Source organism: Sminthopsis crassicaudata, chromosome 4, assembly GCF_048593235.1.
Source record: "Sminthopsis crassicaudata isolate SCR6 chromosome 4, ASM4859323v1, whole genome shotgun sequence".
NCBI lineage: Eukaryota > Metazoa > Chordata > Mammalia > Dasyuromorphia > Dasyuridae > Sminthopsis > Sminthopsis crassicaudata.
In genome coordinates, this window is record NC_133620.1 from 111,804,530 (window position 1) to 111,818,836 (window position 14,307).

At 33.9% G+C, this 14,307-nt stretch overlaps 1 protein-coding gene across 1 annotated transcript in view; it reads right to left on the minus strand.

Moving 5' to 3' along the window:
- The window catches only part of USH2A (usherin), a 1,025,480-nt gene that overhangs the window by 32,674 nt on the left and 978,499 nt on the right, over nucleotides 1-14,307 (minus strand). The window lies entirely within an intron of this gene.

A 14,307-nucleotide genomic window follows, 5' to 3' on the forward strand; every position in this document is an offset into this window, starting at 1 on the left:
AAGTTATGAGTTCAAAGATAAGGGGTATGTTCCTACTGTGAGTGAACCTTATTCTTTTTATGCAATGGACATACCAACACAAAGGATGCTTGATTCAAAATTCAGCAGTCTGAATTAAGCTTGATTAAAAATTGCCTGTCTCTAAGAGCCACACCAGGTGATTTTGTCAGCTTCCCTCAACTGGATGGATCTGCAGACTACATAAAACTCAGCAGTTATTAAACATAGTCCCCACCAAATCTGCATGAAAATTAAATTTTCCTTTCATCAAGAAGGGAATAAACATATGGAAGGATGCATAATCTTATTTATCAAAAATCATTTGTATAATTAAACACGAATATCCTAAAAGGTTGCCTTAGGTCATCATTTGCATGAGTAAGTAATTTGTAGAATGTCAGGTACAATAGACAGAAGAGATGGATGTGTGAGTGTATAGGGTTAAATTAGGTTCAATAATAGCCAACTACATAGTGATCAATCAGGATGATAGATCTAAATGGCAATACAAGAAGACTGTCTGAGCGATTTTTAGTATAAGTATTCCTTAGTAAGCTTTCATGTTGAACAATTCTAACTTCAGTAAATTTTTTTCTCATTCAATACTGCACTGTTTTCTTCTTCTTCTTTTTTTCTTTTAAAATTTGAACCAAGATTTTAAGGAGAAACTCAGGGAACATTTTCAATTTTATAACATGCAGGTTCAAAGAATGTCCAGCATTAAAAATATGACAGAAGTTGTTAGTGAAAATTTTTGCAGTAAGAATCAAAAGCTCTTTTAAAATTCATTTTTATTATCAATATTTGAAATTACTTTTGTTCCTTCCCAGAGCACTATTTATAATAGCTAGCATTTACAGAGTGCTTTGAGATTTGTAAAGCATTGTATGTTAGTTATTTCATTTGATTTGAGAATGGATCTTTCCATCCACTATGGGCAGTATTCTTTAGTGAAGTGAAATTTCTAATAAGCTTAGTCTCCACTCTGGTCCTCAAATGTACTTGTTTAAAAACTCCTTTCTGATAGAAGAATTTATTGCAGCACATTCAAATAATAATAATAATATTTGACACTGACATAACACTCTAAGGTTTTAAATTAAGGGCAGCTAGATTGTCTGAAGAAAGACTCAGCTTGTTGAGTTCAAATCTGTTTTCAGACACTAGTTGTGTGACTCTGGGAGAGTCATTTAAAGCTTTTTCAGTTTCCTCATCTATTAAATGAGCTAAAGAAGGAAATGGCAAACCACTCCATTGTCTCATGAAGAGTCAAACATGACTGAAATGACTCAATTATGAGAGTAGTAGCATCAATAAAATCACATATATTTCTTCAGTTTCAAGGGCTAAATTTCATTATGAAGCCATAATTTTCCTGTCAATTCTTAAAAATTTATACAAACTTATAAATACTGTACAACCTCATTACAATATTGGTGTTGGAAATCCCTTCTGTAACCTCATTGTGTTACTAGATATATGTCCCAGAGGCATAATATACATAAAATGTTGATGTCAAAGACCTCAAACATCGAGTAGTCTCTCATTTTCTCACTCATGTATGATGACATACTTTGAACAATCCAAATAACATAATGATAATTATTATTGTAAAAATAAATAATTATGACAATCAAACAATAATGAATCTTGTTATAATGGTACTTGTATATGTATCAATTTGTATATATGCATATTCACATAAAATAGAAAATATACAGAAAAAAGATGTGATTTTGTCAAAATGGGGAAAACTGAGGATGAGAACTTGTCTTTAGCAAAGCCATCCTGATTTGTCTGTTTCCTAGTAGATCAGTTCCTGGAGTTGATTATGGGGATTGTGGTACTTAGTAGTTAAGTAACTTGCTTTGGGCTACACAATAATTAAGCATTAGATTAACTCTATACCCAGGACTCTATACCAAAGACATCTCATACTTCATAGTGGTCTCCAAAGTGGCCAAGTCGTGACTGCCAGGGGCATGCAGATCAATCACTTGGAGGGTGGGGCTTATTTCCAAAGCAACCACAACTACCTTTTATCTGCCAATACTCCCCATTCTTTTCCTGTTTCCAGCCTCTCTAAGTAGGCGCCCATTGTTATGGAAGTTATTGGAGAATTCTGGAACTGTCCGCTCCACCCCAGCATACACAGCCCTGCCCTGCAGATCATTCTCTCATAACAGTTGCCTCACTCATCACTTCTCACTTTTCATTTGGGTGAAAAAGAGTAATTCATATGGGTGAACACATGAATGAATTACCATCCATATTATATATTTGCCTTTCCCCTCAAAGCCACCCTCCCTTCTGAATTATCTGTTATTGTACATAGCATTATTGTCCTTCTAGTAACTCCTGGTCTCAACCTCAAAATCATTTTCAATTTCTGACTCTTCCTCATTCCAAATCCAATTATTTGCTAAATCTTGTCCTTTCAACCTCCACAGAATCTCCTGCATTTTATTGCTACTTAGATAGCCCCTGACCCAGCTCAAACCATCATCATCTCCTTTCTCCTGGACTACTGAATTAAGCTTCTGTTTGGTCTTCTGTCTCATCTTTCCCTCCTCTAATTCATTCTCCATACAGCTACCAATTTGAGAAATAATTTTCCTAAAGCACAGATGTGGCCATGTCACTCTATAAACTCTAATGGTTCCCCACTGACCCTAAGAGCATCTTTAACTCATCCTTTTAAATTTCTATTTTACAAATATTATGACATACATAATTATTAGCATAGTAATGTTATATGTAATTTATAAATAAACATATAAATAAATGCAAGAGAACTCAAAAATTCTTCACTGAGAAAAGGGAATGATCAGTAAATTATGGAGACCATTGTCATATCACATTGCTTGGTATATGCTTACATCACAGATATATAAAATCATTTCTTAACACTGGTTGATAATATGTATTTTCTATACATGTCTCTTCATAGACTGATAGAACTTCTAGCATACAAACTAGACAGGAAAAGAATATTTTTATCCATTAGGATATAATAACAGCGCATGCGCAAGAACAAATGTCCTTTTGTCTTTGATGGAAGTCCTTCATAACACATTGCTATTTTCTTTTCTTAAAAAAAAATAATCATTCAATTTGAGATCAAAACAACACTCATAGAAATCAACATGCATATGCAAAATAGGAACAGGGCATTTACATGAGCTTCAGTGAAAATGGATAGCAGAGTGGAGAGAAAGCTAGAATGAGATTAATGAGAGGCTGTGGATTTCAACAAAGTGTTCATAAAGACTGTGTTTTTATGACACTAAAATATCCAGCTGAAAAATAAAAATGTTCATCACTAACTTGAATATTTTGTTTAAATAGTGAAAATGTCCTTACTACCTAATCAACAATGCTGGAAGATCTATAGCATCATAGCTTTAGAAAGGGCAAGGTCCTCAGAAGTAATCTAGCCCAACCCTTTTATTTTGCTCATGAAGAAACCAAGTCCCTGGGAACTTGCACAAGGTCATACACGTAATATTTCCAGCAAGGCCAGAGGCAGAGGAATTGAACTCCTTATGTCAATGTTTGTTTAAAAAGAATCATGATCCCCTAAATGTAAATCTAGGAATGTAAATTTAAACTATTTACAGGACCATAAAACTAGAAAAAAATCTTAGGAAATGTCCTTATTTTTCTTGTGAGGAACTGAGGCTCAGAAAAATTAGTTGACTTTTTTCAAGATCACACAAGCACAATATTTGGACCTGGATCTTTGGTTCAATGAAATTTCTACCATTAACATGCTATCTTTGCTTATAAAAGAGAGCAGCTTGAACCTTAAAAAGACAATGGCTGGTACATACATAGGAGTTTAAGGTTTATTAAGGATTGTCCAAGAATTAACTCATTTGACTATTCACAGCAACCTTATAAGGCATAAAAGAATGAGCATTATTTTTTCTGGTGGTTTGAGCTTTCATGACCTCTTTTGGGGTTTTCTTGGTAAAGATCTTGGAGTGAGATCTTGGAGTGGTTTGCCATTTTCTTTTCTCATTTCATTTGACAGATGAGGAATCTTAGGCAAACAGGATTAAGTGACTTGCCCAGGTTCACAGAGCTAGAAAGGCCAGTTTTGAACTCAGGAAGATGAGTCTTCCTGACTCCAGGCTTGTCATTTTCTCTTTTGTATCACCTAACTGCATTACACATGAAGCAACTGAAGTTCAAAGTGGTATAGTATGGATTTGCCAAAGGTGTAAGAATTTGCCTCTGGTAAATACAGTTTTTATTATAGTGCTCTTGTTAATAGCAAAGCAATGATTCCAGCTCAGGACTTCTGATTCCACTTCTGAGTGGTTGGACTTCACACCTTGGACAGAGACAGGATACACAACTGGGGTAAAGTGGTGGAGACTCTACAAAGTTGTTTCACTCTGGAAGTCTCCTCAGCTAATTTTATGTCCTCCAGATAGTAAGTATAAGAAGTAGGTATCCCTAAGCATGGAGAACCTTTGTAGATATTTTAGGAATGGCCTTGGATGAGGTGGGAAAGGTTTATATCAGGACACAATGACATAATCATCTGAAGCATTTGTAAAATAAGAAACTTAGATGAGAAGGCGTCTGACGTTTTGGCCTACTCCTCAATTTGTATCTCTGAAGAAGACTTGAAGATCTTTTTTGTGATGTATAAAATACATCACAAAGAAATAGAGTTTCTAGGGTAGCAAATAATCAATCTACTGAGATCAGTGGCCCTCAAAATTGGTTTTCCCAACAGGTGGAAATTAACTTTATTGGTATTAATGATTGAGAATGAATATTATATGAGAGGTGAGCTCATTCTAATGAGGGGCTGAGGGATTTGATGCTATCAATTTGACACTCTTAGACTAAGGGGGACAGATCTCCATCCAGAATACATCTGCCTTGGGCATTCTTCCATTCAAACCTTTCAGTTGAGTAATGGGCTGTAATTCAGGTAGATTAGATTCTCTTTACTCTTTAATCAGAAATAAACTTTCCTAATTGGATGGATCTAAGATTGGGGAGAATGTTAACCCCATCTCATCATCAGCTCTCTTCTTCAGAGACTGCCTTGACCTAGCCTTTAATGGAAATAGAAAAGGAAAAAAGCCTGGGTATCCTCATCTCATATTAATAATTGGTTATGAATAATCATTTCTCCCAATAATCATCCCCAGCCACTCCTGTATTCCAGTTTTGTTTCACCAACTGTTTATTGCACATTTCAAATGGCATGTCCCAGAAACAGTCCAGAATCAATAAATACAGAACATTATTCCCACTTCTTCATTTCTTATAAATGTCCTTATCACTGTCAAAGTCATCACCATCTTTCCAGTCAGATTTGCAACATAGGTGTTATCCTCAACTCCAATTCAGCCTACATAAGCAGTCATTATCAAATCTTGTATTTCTTTATCAACAACTTTTCTCATACATGTCCTCTGTCCACTTATAAAGTAATCAATTTAGTTCAAGCCCTTATGTGAGTCTGAGAATTTCACCTGGAACACTGCAAAAGCTTCTAATTTGTGTCCTGTCCCAAATTTCTAACCATTCCAATGTAGCTTCCAATGATCTTCCAAAATGATTTGTCCAATGTTTGGATCTGATCTTTCCACTCCTTACTCAAAAGATACCAGTTTCTTCTACTACCATTCACTCAAAAATCAACTTCTTTGGCATTTAAAGTTTATAAAAATCTGTCCTTTCCTGCTTTTCTAAGAAATCTCTAGCTTACGCACATTAGCCTAAGTGTTGTTCCTCACACAAGATGCTCCATCATCTTTTCTAGGTTTTGACTTTAGTTGTTCTTATGCTAGGATAATTTCCCTCCTTTCCACTTCTGTAAATCTCTTACTTTCTTGAAGACATAATTCATGTATCACTTTCTGTAAGAGAGCTTTTCTGGTCTCCTTAGCTACCAATGTCTCCCCTCTAAGTTATATATGCTCTGCATGGATCTTAATTTACCTTTTTAATATAATTTTATATATACTTATATCACCTTCTTCCTTAGAAGGTAATTAACTTTAAGGCAGAGACTGTTGTTTTCATATCCTCTGCATTTAGGGCAAATCCTGGCATGTAATAATGTAATAAACTATTTGTTGAATGATTTATGAAGGGTTTAAGTCTTGCTTTGACACATACCATGTGACTGGACAAATCACTTAACTTCTCAGTGATGGAGGGAATGCTCAGATTATAAAGTTATAGACAAAGTTTTGGCCTGTATTGACAAAAGGAGTTCCCTATATGAATAAAATCGTGGTTCTAGTCCCTAAACTATAGTAACATAAGATTTTGACTATCTGTTGAAGGAAAATAAGAGAACAATTTAGGGGATTCCTCTGTAATTTTGCTTATGGTAAACTAAGATGATCAAGTACAACTCTTTATTTGGGGGGGGGGGTTGGGGAGAATGATAATAATGGACTTTTAAAATTTCGCTGGTATTGAGAATTGATAGGGAAAATCCCTAGACTTTTGATCCTGGGCAAATAATCTTTCTCAGTTTCATTTTCTTCATCTGTAAAATGGGGATAATAATAGTACCTACTGTTCAAAGTTGTTGTGAAGATCAACTAAGATAACATGTACAGTAGGTTGTAAGCCTTAAAGCACTAATTATTATTATTGTTATCATCATCATTATTATCACAAGTGCAGATTGATAACTCTCCTATAGCTTAGAGGTTTAAGGAGTTGCTTGGGATAAAGAAATTCAGTTGACTTACTAAGGTTACATATCCATTATTTGTTAGAAAGGGGACTCAGACTCAAAACTTCATGAGCCTGAGGTATTCTCAGTTCACAATGATATGCTTATATTCAGGAATGGAAAAAAATTTAAGTGAAAAAATTAGTCATTTTCTAAAAAGTGAATGGATGAATGAATGAATGAATAAATAAATGAATGTTATTTATTAATAATATATATGATGTAAAGAAGAAAGGGTAGAGAGCAAATGGGATATAAAAACAGGAACTCCAACTAAAAAGAAAAAATCAGGATTTCATTCTAGTAAATATGGAAAAGGACTGAGTTCAAAGAAATGGCAGATTTCACTACTGAGGCTTCATAATCCATACTCCAGAGCTAGGCTACTAATGAAAAATAAATAAGAATGCTGATGAATCACTCACATTCATGTAATTATCAGAGATCTATTTTTTTTAACCTTTTTTTTAGTGACTTAAAAAAAAAACAACACACCATAACATGAGATATTCATTGAGAATACTGACATTAGCATAGATTGCAGTTAGTCTGAACAGGTTGTGGAATCCTAGAGTAAATGATAACAATTTCCAATACAATAGTAAACATGAAGATGAACTAAAAGGAAAACAAAACAAAACAAAAACTATGATTATGAGTTATGAAACTTCTAAAGTGAGTTGTTAAGAGAGAATAGTAATTTTCACCCTTTGGTAGTACTGGTATGTGTATTTGGGAGAAAAGAAACCTCCCGCAAACTTTTTTTTTTGCACCCATAATTCTATGGGTGTGAAATGAAGTATATTATTGCAGACTCTTTTCTGAAAACTTTCTTTTCTTTTTTTTATTCTCTTATAATGGATGGTTTTTGGGGAGAGGGAGAGGAGAGAGATACACTGAGAAATATAGGTAATGTAAAAACAAAAGATATCAATAAAATTGATTTCAGAAAATTTAGAAACTGTGTTTCCTAGAAATCTGATGCTCTAGACAATATAAATGGGGATTCTATGAGAAAAACAATAGAAGATGGTGATATTTGCTTCAAATATTAAATATAAAATTATTCATAAATCAAATCTATGGAGTGCCCATGACAAACTTTTTGCATGAAACATGTTTAATTTTTTTTTCTTTTTAAATTCACAATTTTACAATTTCACTTTACCTAGTAGGGATTCCAAACCCTCAGATTTCCACAGGACAACATTTCAGAAATCTGTCAATATGTTTTATGATTTATATAGTTTATAAGACAAATTTAGTTTGGTAAATAGTTTAGATGTTCATAAGATTTTCCTTCTAACTCAGGTATCACTTATAGATGTGACAAACTAAAGTCAATGTAAACTATTGGCTATGAATCTATTAACAAACTAGTATCAATGAACTATAAATTAATAGACTATATTTTTTGTTGATAAACATAACAAATTATCAGCCTAAAGATATGTTTATTTAACTGATGCAGCTGTTCTCTGGTATGTCAATGCTTATTTTTCCTTTTTGTTAGTGATGTTCAAAAATAATAATTTCATTATTTGGTAGTGGTGGTGGTTGTGCTTTCTATTTTTTTTTTTAAGTATCATTTTAACAAAAATAATTTGTCACTAACATGTCCCAATTATATTGAGATGGAAATAATTAGTCCAATTCACCTTCTATTAGTTAGGTTTTGGCTTGTTGTGAATCTGAGAACATCTGGAAGTAATGTAAAGTTCTTGACATGATTGTATCTCCCTAAAACAAGCATTTAGGTTTGCTGGCAACAAGGTCTAAGGACTAGATAGACTAGTTTGGAATTGTAGGACAAGTGATCTGTATATGTCCTATCTATGAATAGCCATAGACAGAAGTCTAGGGAGATATGTAAAGGAGAGTTTGGAAGGAGGCAACATGTAGAAATATCAGGGTGAGAAAGCACATGTTGGGGAGTTCTAACAGCAGAAAGCAGGGATTCTACTATGTGAATCTTATTTAAGGGGACATATGAAAATAAAACATATAGGCTTCTTGAATTTCAGGCAAATAATCTTCTACTACTCAATATTGGTTTCTTTTGGTTGCCAGATCAGAGACAGAGAGAGGCAAGAAGATAAGACTGATCCTGAACCACTCAAGTTTCTTATATTTTCCCATGTTTGGGGGTTAGGGTGGTCTCAGAATTTGAAAAAGCATTAAAATCATGGAAGGGAATTCAAGAGCTAAATTAAAGGGATGCTGAGGCAAGATGAAAACAGAATTTCATGCACTATACATTTTCAATTTCCATCCACGTTATAACTTATGTACAGTTCTACTTTGGATTACCTTTAGTGTAATCAGATTTTCAAATAAATCCAGTACATGTATTTACTTGACTATCTTACTATTGAAATAAACATTGGAGTGTTTATCACAATGGCCGCAGTTCAAGACAAGTCCTAATTCATAAAGTAAAACTCATTGTTACACATCTCAGAAGTAATTCCTCATAGCTATGGCATTTCTTAGACATACTGGTTTTCTTTTCTTCAGTTTGGACTAGGAAGGAGTATACCAGATCCAGCTCAAATCTACTCATGAGGGCTGATTGTTAAATTGTAACTATCCTCCTTTTCTTTTCTCTCCCCCTCCTCTTCTTCCTTGTCTTCCTCTTTTTCCTCTTTCTTCTCCTCCTCATCTTTCTCTTCCTTGTCCTCTTCCTTTTTCTCCTCCTTCTAATACTACAATTAGCATCACCATAAACCGCCACTAGTACTACTACTACTACTACTACTACTACTACTACTACTACTACTATTACTACTATTACTACTATTTCCTACTCCATTTTTTTTTTTTCCATCTTAAGGGAAAATAATTTCTAGAATTAGGAAAGAATTCTGAGAGAGAACCAATTGCATTTAAATATAGAAATTTATGGTGTTTATAGATTTTGCAGAAAGAAAAGAAGAGGTAGTAAATCACCAATATGTAGTATATAAAGTAGAAAAAATAATAATATACTATGTGCTTTGAAATGATTCCTCCTGCAGAATTGTTTTGAGGCTTGCTTAATGTGCTCCAGCATATTTAGAGCTGTCTGTACTTGGGAATGGAAATCAGTTTTCATTTTAACTGCTTCACCTTATTCAATGGCTCATAGATTTTGGAAATAGCTTTCTTTGGAGTTGATATTTTCCATATTTAGTTTTAGTACAGAAAGGAATTTTATGTTAAGTTTCAGAGAGGGGGAAGGAGGAAGCTTTTTGGTATTTTCCTTTTCTCAGTTATATCATTCCAAGAAAATACTTTTCCATTTTTAGTTGGAATATACATAGTAGGCCCCTTCTAGGTATTTGTTGATTAATTATTCAACAGGAAATCATAACTCATGTTTATATAGCACTTTCTTCACAACAACCTTATGTGGTAGATAGCACAAATATTATATTCATTTAACCAATCTACTTATGAAATAAGCAAATCACTTGTTTATGCCCACATAACTAGTAAGTATCTAAGGTGGGATTTGAACCCAGATTTCTTATTGCCAAATCTAACTCTTTGGTGTATTTTTATTGTTAGTCAGTCATTTTCCAGTCATGTCCAAATCTTTGTGACCCCACTTGGAGTTTCAGTGGTTTGCAATTTCTTTTCCAGCTCATTTGACAGATGAGAAAACTGAGGCAAACAGAATTAATTGACTTGCCTACGCTTACACAGCTAGTAAGTATTTGTAACCAGATTATGAACTCAAAAAAATGAGTCCTTCTGACTCCAGATCAGCACTCTCTCCACTGCACCACCTAGCTGCCAAATCTCCAGCCACTAAATCATAATGTGCTATCATCAGCACATCTCTGAAACTTTTAAAATTATTTTAAACTGGTTTCAAATATACAATCATAGACTTTTTTTTAAAAAGGAAATAAATCACAAGGAATTTCCAATCTCATTCCCCACCTTCAGGCAAGTGAAGGTTTACAACAGGCTAGCAAGGTATGTATTTCCTTTTTGAACATCTCCAGAAATGGAATCTCCATAGTCTTCACTAATGAGCAAAATTTTCTCGCCTTTTTTAACTTAACCCAAATCTGTTCAGATTTCATTTAAGTTCATTTCCTTGTGTAAGGGAGGGATCAGTTATCAAACTCACTTTCTCAAAATACAGGTCTGACCATGCCATCCTTGCTATTCAATAAATTCCAGTGGTTGCCTATTACCAGCAGGATCAAATAGAAAATCCTCTGTTTGGCTTTTCAAGCCCTTCATAATCTAGTTCCATCCCCATATATACAGTACCACTGGCTTTTTTTTTTTTTTTTTTTTTTTTTTTTTTTGCTGTTTCTTGTTTATATAGCACTCCATTTTTTCATTGGTTATTCCCCATACCAGGATTTTTTTTTTCCTTTCTTTTTTTGCTTCTATTTCCTGGTTTTCTTTAAATCTCACTTGAAGTCTCACCTTCAAAAAGTCTTTCCTAATCCCTGTTACTACTATTGTCTTCTCTCTGTGATTCTCTTTATTCACTTTATCACCTAACTCCCCCTATAACTTTGTTTTGCTAAAAACAACAAAAAATTCCTCTCAGTTTGGGGATTTTGATTGAATTAATCAAATTTAGTTACTGATAAAAAAAAAAACTGCCAATTATCAGAAAAATGAAACTTGTGCTATTTCTAGCATTATGCTTTCTTTTACCTTATTGTTTCAGAGGTTGGGATCTTTAGTGTTTAATCTCATGAAATGCCAAATGCAAAGAGTCTAAAAGTTACTTTGGTCTACTGTTTTGTGGGACTTAGTTCTCTTTTAAGAGAAACAACACTTATTCTGGAGATATGCTCATATCAATGTCACCAAGAAGCCACATCAATTTTTTTAAAGCACTACGTGAATATATTCTGATGAAAATTCATGACCAGAATTAAACCAAAGTCCAATATGAACAGCCAGGCTAGTAATTAATAAGAAGAGTAAACAGGTTTCATTCTGACAAGCAAACAATTTAATAATTTGTTTCCTATAGGCATGTAATGAGATAGTTACTGTATTCCCATGAGGGAGATAAACAGATATTAAAAGGTCTTTCCAATACCTGTAATGGCTAAGGCCAACAGTTAATTCAATAGATTCGATCAAAATCACCACTTCTTTCACCGTTCCTGATTTATTACTTTGGCTGTCATTAGTCATCACTCATTTCAGTTTGCTTTCTGGTGCTCATAAATTATGCCTCATAAATAAAAAGATACAATCAAGGAAATCATACCAATTCATCTACAACCTTGGAGGAGATTTTTCCCATGGCATTCACGCTAATGTCTTTTTTAAAGGGTAGCTTGTCATAGCTTCTGAACATGTGAGAGAAGAGCAAGCAATATGCCAAATCTGGCTTTGCCAGAAGTGTGGTTGGGCAGGTTCTTGGCTCAAATGGAAGGAAAGAGGATCTGAAATGGGATGACTAATTTCCTGAACAGATTCCTAAGGCAACATGGCTTAGTGGAAAGTTCAATGCTCACATAGTGTCAAAGACCTAAAAAATGAAATCAAATCTCCCAATACTGTGTGGTCTTGGGTAAATCACTTAAATCCTCTGGATTTCAGTTTCCATCTTAATATAAGCCCATTACATTATAAACTCCTTGAGGGCAGGGACTATCTTTACTGTTTTTGTATATCCAGAATTTAGCACAATGCCTGACACATATTAGGTTCTTAATAACTACTTTGTTGACTGACATTTATATAATTGGATATTTGAGTCTGATAGATATAAAGTTTTTAAAGATATAAATCAGATAATTCATAGACTAATTATTTGGAGTGTTTAACTTCCTTTTTAATTTGTTAAGATAGCAATTTATGGCAGTATATTGTGGACAGTGCTCTACAATTGCAAAGGACCATCAGACAGAGCACCTTATCCCAGAGGATCTTCACAAAAGTTCTTCCAAAGGACTATTATAAATATCACTATCTTCATTTAATAGATGAGTAAATTGAAGTTTAAAGAATCTGTTCAGTGTCTCTGTGATCATGACACTGATGTATACATTGCAGTTGCAGCTAGGTTGCTCAGTAGATAGAGTGCTGGTCCCAAAATCAGGAGGACCTGAATCCAAATCCAGTTTCAGACATTTACCAGCTTTGTTATTTAACCCTTTTCTCTCAGTTTTCTTATTTATAAAATGAGCTGGAGAAGAAAATATATCTGCCAATGTCAATTTACAGTAGAAATGTAGATTATTATTATTTAGGCTTGTTTCCTTTAATATAAACTTTAAATTCAGAGAATCACATGACCTTAGAACAGGAAGGGACCTATAAGTCTATGTAAGCACTGTGCTCATACAAGAATGTTTTTAACATTCACAACAATAATCCTATAACATAGTAAAGGCAAGTCGCTTCCACTTGAGACAGTACATATTTTTGGATAGATTTAAATTCAAAGAATTTTTTCTTATATCCAATTTTTACCACTCTTTCTGTGCCTGATTCTCAGTGCTCTTAGTTATGTTTGGTCCCAATATGGGTATTTCAGAAATGGCAGCCATCTTCAAATTTCTTATCTCCCACCAGGGCAATTTTTCTGTTACTAACTTATTTTCTTATATTGAAAGAACACTTCAACTTCAAATCAAATCTTCCAACCAAGCAGCTCTGAACAAGTATCTATGAGCAATTAATTTTTGAAGGGAAGAAACCACACAAAAGAAGTCATGGAACAGGTAAGAAAAAATAATAGCAGGGACCCACAAGTGACTGCTCTAGCCGTTAGGACAATTTTAAGAGATTTGAGAGATTGATGCTTCCTTCTATTCCAGCCAGATAGCTGCTTAGTTGGTCAAAGGGAATATTTAGGAATAGAGAAAGACTATTTGTGAACCTGACATTCATTTGTTGCCTCCTCAAAAGATTATTGTACATAGGTACAGCAAGATGGGCAGCTAGATAGTACAGTGGATAGAGTGCTGGTTCTGAAGTCAGGAAGACATGAGTTCAAATCCAGCCTCAGACACTTAACACTTAATAGCTGTGTGATCCTAGACAAGTCACATAACTCAATTGGCTCACAAAAAAAAAAAAAAAAAAAAAAAAAAAAAGTAAAACAAAAAAGATTATACTGTGTACTTACCTGGAATATATTGGTTCCATTCCATCAACTAGGTGGGCCAAAGCAAAATTACTTCACTCACCAAAAGGAGACTAGATGATTTCTAAGATCCCTTCTGGCTTTAAATCTTATAAATCTATGAATTCAGATACTTTCACAACAAAGAGTCTATACAATGAACTGGATGATTGACTCACATATATCCACAATCTCAAGGCCCAAATTTTAAGTCTTGGTTCCCTCATTTGTAAAATGAAGGTGTATGACAAAAGTATCTATAAGATCCACTCCAAATCTAATAAATTATGGCTCAATTACTTCCTTACCTTATTAATCATTAAATTTCTTAAATAAGTCTTATAAAACAAGTGGAAAATCTCACATAAGAAAATTTGATTTCCTCTCTTGAGCTCTGCTATCTTTCTGAGTACTATCCACTATTCTTCTAGATACTTATAGGCATCTTAGCAATGATTAAATCTTTGCATTGAGAGATAAATCAATT